The 7,500-nt window shown below is 57.2% G+C and overlaps 2 non-coding genes across 2 annotated transcripts in view; both read right to left on the reverse strand.

Moving 5' to 3' along the window:
- Positions 1 to 280, reverse strand: part of LOC120907950 — a 4,086-nt gene extending 3,806 nt beyond the window's left edge. The window contains exon 1 of the ribosomal RNA XR_005740910.1: positions 1 to 280. This exon is cut by the window's left edge and continues 3,806 nt beyond it. This is a non-coding gene — a ribosomal RNA (large subunit ribosomal RNA).
- A 431-nt stretch (positions 281 to 711) lies between these two features.
- On the reverse strand, positions 712 to 869 carry LOC120907990. Its single transcript, XR_005740935.1, has one exon. It is a non-coding gene; the product is annotated as a 5.8S ribosomal RNA (ribosomal RNA).
- Between the last annotated feature and the right edge of the window lie 6,631 nt (positions 870 to 7,500).

Genomic DNA, 7,500 nt, shown 5'->3' on the forward strand with positions numbered 1-7,500 from the left:
ATGGAGCCGACCGTCTATCACCTCACCTCATGCCTTTCCACGGGCCTATCACCCTCTATGGGAGAATGGGCCACCTTCAAGTTGAACTTGAAGTGCACAGTGCGTGATAGATAACGGACCGGTCCAGTACACGGAATCGGACAGGCACGTTTCCATGCCGTCCCTACGTGCTGAGCTCTTCCCGTTTCGCTCGCAGCTACTCAGGGAATCCCGGTTGGTTTCTCTTCCTCCCTTATTAATATGCTTAAATTTAGGGGTAGTCACACATCACTTGAGGCCTACGTGGTATAACCGAGACGTAAGTATTACAGCTACGCCCGTGCCGTGGGTTGATACTTGTATATGTAGGGCTAACTTAGCGTGGTAGCGCAACGCCGTGTATGGGCCTCATGAGTTACAGCGACTTAGCTTTCCGAATCCCTCGACGAGCCGACTTTAGCCTGGAGAGTAGACTGCCGGTGGCCATCGGGAACGACGTAGCATTAGTTCGAACCATGCGGCTTGACACACACCACAAGCCCTACGCATCAAACACCACCAACACGAAACGCATCCAACATACGCTCGAGAGTGTCCACTTTCAACGCCCGAGGACCCGCAGACGGGGACCAAGCACGTCATCATGCACAGCGGCCGCCCAGTGCGTCGGATGACCCGGACACCTTCGCGGACGGCCACTGTAGTTAACTAAATGAGACTTTGGTAATTAGTAGGCACTCAAGAATGTGTGCATCGGTCGGGATTAAACGTCCGATGCGCCATATGCGTTCAACTTATCAATGTTCATGTGTCCTGCAGTTCACATTATGACGCGCATTTAGCTGCGGTCTTCATCGATCCATGAGCCGAGTGATCCCCTGCCTAGGGTTTAAGTAGTGCCTTTCGGCGCCGAGTGGCGTAGCCGCGTTCAAAGTTTGGCATGCAACACACTCGACCTGCAACAATGGGTTACTCAAACTTGTACAAATACAAGTGTTGTCTCTTACGAGACGTCTTGATATGCTCTCTACAAAAGCGTACGCTAATGCAGGTACAAATTAATGTACGTCCCAGATAGTGACGATCTCCGGGAGGAAGAACCTTAAGGAACTCCCCGCACATATCAAGACTGAGGTTTTGCCGTGCATGCCGGCGCCGAGTGCAAGTTACCGCGTTCACAAAGTTTGGTATGCAGCGCACTTGACCTCCAACATAACACTTTATCCTCGTTATTACTCATTCAAAACCACGTTAATGATCCTTCCGCAGGTTCACCTACGGAAACCTTGTTACGACTTTTACTTCCTCTAAATCATCAAGTTCGGTCAACTTCGGCCGTGCCAACTGCAACTCACGAAGGAATCGCGGAAGGTGTGCCTCCAGAGACCTCACTAAATAATCCATCGGTAGTAGCGACGGGCGGTGTGTACAAAGGGCAGGGACGTAATCAGCGCTAGCTAATGACTAGCACTTACTAGAAATTCCAGGTTCATGGGGACCATTGCAGTCCCCAATCCCTACTAAATGAGCATTTGGGTGATTTCCCGTTCCTCTCGGAATGGGGCGCCATAAGGCGAGAACACGCTGCTGCTCACATTGTAGCACGCGTGCAGCCCAGAACATCTAAGGGCATCACGGACCTGTTATCGCTCAATCTCATCTTGCTAAACACAAGTTGTCCCGCTAAGCAGGGCAAACTAAGTGACGGGCACCCGTGAGGACACCCGCCACTCCTAACGTCAGGTGCGCCCGGAGGCACACTACTGACAGCGTTCTAGTTAGCTTGACTGAGTCGCGTTCGTTATCGGAATTAACCAGACAAATCATTCCACGAACTAAGAACGGCCATGCACCACTACCCTTAAGTTTGAGAAAGAGCTATCAATCTGTCTTACCTCAATAAGTTCGGACCTGGTAAGTTTTCCCGTGTTGAGTCAAATTAAGCCGCAAGCTCCACTTCTTTTTTTTTTTTTTTTGTGCTTAAGGATTTATTTGTCAGATAAACTTAACGTTAAATCCCCACTCCTGCTCCTGGACCTGTTTGGCTAGCGGGGCTTGGAACCAGGAGTATGTGTCACTTGTGACATCGCCTTTATTGGTATTTATTTATTTCGTTCCTTTTTTTTTTTTTTCCCTTACGGAATTAATACCCCAACGCATTTTTGTTTATTTTTCTTCTGCGCCGTACCCTTTTTTGCTGTCCCATGCACTTCCTACCCCATCATCCTCCTTCTAACGGCCGGAGGTTGTTGCTTCAGTGATGGCTGCCAGGCCGTCGGCGGATAGCGCCTCACGTACTCCCTGATTGACGGCACCCTTCGCGCTACTCGGCGTAGCCGCCTTCTCATCCGCCGTCGGATGGTATCGGCTTCCGAAGGGGCCGACCTGCTCCTCCGGTTTCTACCGTGTGGGACTGGTGGTAGAGTCCCTTCCTGGCGCGTTGACGGTAGAGACGTTGGAGATACAGTTCTCGTTCGTGCCGCGCTCTTACCATCCTCGGAGATGGAGGCAGTCCGCGTCTTCCCATGGGGATGGGTGGTGGTGCTTCTCCTGCTTCCTCCGCCCGCACCGCTGCCATCAGGATGGAGTCCTCACGTTCTCGTTCGGCTGCTGCCATTGCGGATGCAAGGCGCACTTCCGCTCGTTCCTCTCGCCCTCCGGCGACCTCTTCTGGTCCGTCTGGCTCGACCTCGGTTGGAACGAAAGAGTTCAGCCACCCCATCAACCGACACCTGCTCTCCATCCAGCGGACTGGCGTCTACCGCTGCTGGTCTCGTCGGTAGTGCTGCAAGGTGTGCCTGGAGGTTGAGCTGCAGCTCGTCCTCACGCCAAAGCTGTTGCAACACCTTCGTGATTTTGCGTGCAGCTTCCTGGATGCTGTTCCACCGCTCGGGGCTCTCCAGCAGCTTCATGCCGAGATTGTCCTCGTTCACTGGGTCGCTGGTGCCGTAGCCCAACAGCTCCACCCGGATCTCGTGGAAGACCTCGCACTGGAACAGCACGTGCGCCACCGATTCAACCGACCCCGGGCACCGTGGACATTCCGCCGATGGGGCAAAACCGCAGACATGGAGGTATTCCCGGAAATATCCGTGTCCGGTTAATACCTGTGAGAGGTGGAAATCAACCTCTCCATGTCGCCTACTCATCCACAAGTGCAGGTCCGGGATCATTCGGTGGGCCCAGACCGCATACCGACTGGCCGTTGGAGCTGCGGCCGCCGCATCCCACGCTCGCTGCCACTCCTGGAGAGTCCCCTGCCTCTCTTCCAGCCGGATGTCCTTGCGGCTGGCGCCCGGGGCAGCTAGGAGCCTCCGATGGCACCTTGCGTCCTCCCGTACCAGCAGCCTGAACGGCACAAGGCCTGCCAGTGCAACTCCGGTCTCATATGCCACCGACACGAACGAGCTGGTGACACCGCGAGCCAGGGGCCGCTGCACCTGGGCCAGCTTCCTCTGGCACCACTGCAGATCCGTCGCCTCGGACCACACGGGGCAGCATACCGGATGATCGACTCCGCCACTGCCGCCAACAGCCGACGCTTGGCCACCTGGGGCCCACTGTGGTTCCTCATTACTGCGGTGACCACACCTACCACGCGGAGGGCTTTAGCCGTCGACAGCTCCACGTGCGGCTTCCACGACAGGTGGTCATGGATCTGGACCCCAGATACCGGATCGACTGTTTGCTGTGTATGATGGTGTCCCCGACGCGGAACGGCACCCTCAGTTGACCTCTTCGCAGACTGGAGATCATTACTCCTTCCGTCTTCTCCGGAGCGAGCTGCAGGTGATGGTCCTCCATCCAAGCCGCAATCGCGTCCACTGCCTGTTCAGCCACCGATGCCGCCTCCTCTGGTGTGCAACCCCGTGCCATGACCACTATGTCATCCGCATAGCCGATGACGCTAGCCCCTTCAGGAAGCTCGACCCGCAACACGCCGTCGTACATGATGTTCCACAGGGTCGGGCCCAGAATGGACCCCTGTGGAACACCTGCAGTCACTGGCGTGTAACGGGCCCGTCTGCGGTGTCATAGACGAGCTCCCTGTTTTCGAAGTAGTCTCTCAGGATGTTGCGGAGCTGCCTCGGCACGCCTTTGTCCTCCAGCGCCGTAGCGATGCACTGCCAGCTGGCAGTGTTAAATGCATTACGCACATCCAGCGCCACTACTAGAAGGCAGCGTTTGTCCCTGTTGTTGGTGCGGCCAAATGACATCGCGTGACGGCCTGCATCCACCACCAGCTGAATCGCCTGCACTGTCGAACGGCCCCTCCTGAACCCGTACTGGTTTTCTGCCAACCTCGGTGATTCAGGAGCCTCGATGACATCATTTATTCGCGACAGCAGCAACCGCTCGTACGCTTTGCCCGGGTTGTTCAGCAGCAGAATCGGGCGGAAGGATGAAGCGAGCCCCGGTGGCTTGCCCGGCTTGGGGATCAGGGCCAGTTTCTGCTTCTTCCACTCATCCGGGAACCGCTCGTTGTCCAAGCATTCCTGGAACAACTTCTTGAAGATGTCCGTATGCTTCCGGATGGCGGCCGTCAAAGCAGCGTTTGGCACACCATCCAGTCCTGGAGCCTTCCTCGGATTCAGCGAGCTCGCGATGTCCAACAGCTCCTGTTCATTAACGTCCCGAACTGGTTCCTCTCTCCCCTCTCCAGGACTTGGCCTGGTGACGCTGGCCAGTCAACCGGAGGATGCTGGGGAACAGAGTGGAAACGATACCCTCTAGCACCGATGAATCGCGCTCTCTCGCCGTCCAGCTTCCACGAAGGCGGCTTAGTACGTTGCGGTACCATTGTCCCGTCTCGTCTTCCGCGAGGCCCCGCAGCATTTCATCGAAGTGCTCCTTCTTGCTGGTGGTGATGGCTGAATCCAGGGCGGTACGCACCTGGAGAAGGTCGCTGGCTGCGGCGATTTGCTCTTCCTCGTCGATGGCAGTTTCAAGGCGTTCCTTAGCGAGGCGGCAGTTCTCACACAGGACCTCGATTGCTGGCGTCCACCAATACGCAGGTCGTCCCGAGTGACCTTGTGAAGGGAACACTCGCGCCATGGCTGCGTCACAAGCTTCCGTCATGACTTTCTCCAGGCTTTCGGCATTTGTAACCCGCTCTGCGAACGAAGCTACGTCGAGCGCTACACCGAAAAGCTCGGCATCGAACTGACGGCTACGCCATCTCGTGCCGCTTTCTCGCGTGGAAGGACCCTCCTGTCGACGACTATCTGCCGCTGACCGCTGGAACAGCTCCCTACAGCAAACCGAATGTACACGTGGTCACTGTACGAGTATCTGCTCATAATCCTCCACCGATGCTCCGGAATGGTGTTAACTCCGGCGATGCTGCGGCTGGCGAAGGCAACGTCCACCACGCTCGGGCGAGCCACTCCGTTGCCTAGGAAGGTTGGGGCGGTGCCGGTGTTTAACACCTCCAGCCCCAAGCTGTCGACAAGCTGGACCGCAGCCTCTCCCTTGCGTTGATGCGGCCACTTCCCCAAACAGTGTGCCACGCATTGAGATCCCCGCAAAGACGACGCGCGGGTGACCTCTCGCCAGCACATCGATGCGCTGCATTACCTCCTCGAACTCAGAGACGCCCGCTGAGGGCGACACGTAGCAACATATGAAGAGCACACCATTTATCCGGGCAGCCGCGATCCCAGACTGCGTCACAGAGACCACTTGCTGAACCGGGTACGTTTCGCTGCTGGCTATGATGGCCACCTTCCCGTCCCTGTCGGCCACCCAGTTCCCATTGTTCCTGGGGACACTGTGCAGCTCCACCATCAGACAGACATCCACCCGCTCCATCCGCATCGTGTTGAGCGCCAGGTCTTGCGCGCTCCTACTGCGATTGACGTTGATCTGTAGCACTTCCATTTCAGTTCGAGGGTTGTCCACCGCAGGCTGCGGCACCAATACGGTGGGCACCGCCACACAGCATGCACTTGATCTCGTTGGTGCAACCCGACGCCTTGTGAGTTTGGTCACCACACCGTAGACAACGCTTGACCGATCCTCACCGTGCACGTCGCGGCGATGTGTCCCCGCTCCAGACACCGGAAGCAGCGAGTCAGCTGACCCGATACTTTTGGGGCTTCATGTACCGAACAATACGTGTAGCCCAGCTCCAGTCGACGATCTTTGACGAGTTCCGCTTCTGCTCGTGGGAGGCGCACGCGAGCCCGCTTCGTCATGTCTCGGCGCTCCCAAAGGTTCACGGTGGCCACCAATGACTGCTTTCCAAGAGTGGTCATGAGCGCCTTTTGATCGCCTCCTCGTCGATCATGTTGTCGATTCCAGTCAGGACGACCTCAGCCATCTCTGTTCTGACGGTTACCGATCCACTCTCCCCGATGATCTCCTGGATGATGTCCTTCAGCGCCGCGCTATCGACGTCGCGGGACAAAGGCAGCAGGAGGTGGTCCCTCGGCGTTCTTCTGCCAACCCCAATTTGCCGCTGGAAATCGGCAATCCGCGGGTTGGTCCGTATCCTCACATACATTTCCTTGAAGGACACTCCTGGGGCGGGCACAACGACGATTTCATCCGGGCGTTTTCGTCGCGGACGCCGCTTCTCCTGCTGATGAATGCCCATCCGCTGCTGCTGCTGCTGCCCATTTTGCTGGTGCGGCCACTGCTGATGCTGCTGGTGTGCTGGCTGCCGCTGGGCTGACTGCTGGGGCAGATTCACCCGTTCTGCTTATTCCCGCGCCGATTGCCGCGAACGACCTCCACCCACGTTCCTGCCTCGTCCGGTACCGCCGAGGATGCCGACTCCGTCACGCCCTGACGCTGAGCACGCACGCTCTGCTGCACCGTCGGCCATTGCTGCGCAGGTAGCCGCTGCTGCCGTTGTTGTTTCTGCTGCTGCTGACGCCACCTTTGGCGCTGTTGATCTTCCAGCTGTTGCCGCTGTTCCTGTCGTTGCTGGCTTTCCATCCTCCGAAGCAGCTCCTGCTCTCGCTGCAGTTCCTGCTGGCTCTCTAGCCGAGCTCCGCTGGTTCCACCAAGGGTTTGCGCTAGAAGAGCGTTGAACAGCTCCTTCTCCTTGCGAAGCTCTTCGCGGTGTTCCGCTTCGCGTACCCGAGCTTCTTCGCGCGCCTCTCTTACCTCCCTTTGCGCTTCCTTCAGCTGCTCGTTGGAGGCCTCCATTTGCAAGCGCAGCAACTGGATTTGCTCCTCCAACCGCTTGACAATGCCGACCGTCGTCTCATTGTCAGCTTTTGCATCCGCCAGCATCCGACGCACTTCTCCGGTGGAAACCGGTGTTGAAGTCGCCAGCTTCGTCGCCGTTCCCGCCGATTTCACTCCTCCCGTCGCCATGGTCCTCGCTGACACTCCTGCCGATGACGGTTCTTCAACGATGGTCCCGAGTTTTTCTCGCTCACCAGCTTCTTAGTAACGACCGCAGGACGCTCATCGACCGATATGGTCCTTCCTCTCAGTTGCTTATCCATGGTGGCGGGTTGCTACCCCCCCGCCACCACGAATTTCCCCGGCGCTGTGATGCTATGAGAA

The sequence above is a fragment of the Anopheles arabiensis genome, assembly GCF_016920715.1.
Source record: "Anopheles arabiensis isolate DONGOLA chromosome X unlocalized genomic scaffold, AaraD3 X_pericentromeric_contig0027, whole genome shotgun sequence".
Classification (NCBI taxonomy): Eukaryota; Metazoa; Arthropoda; class Insecta; order Diptera; family Culicidae; genus Anopheles; species Anopheles arabiensis.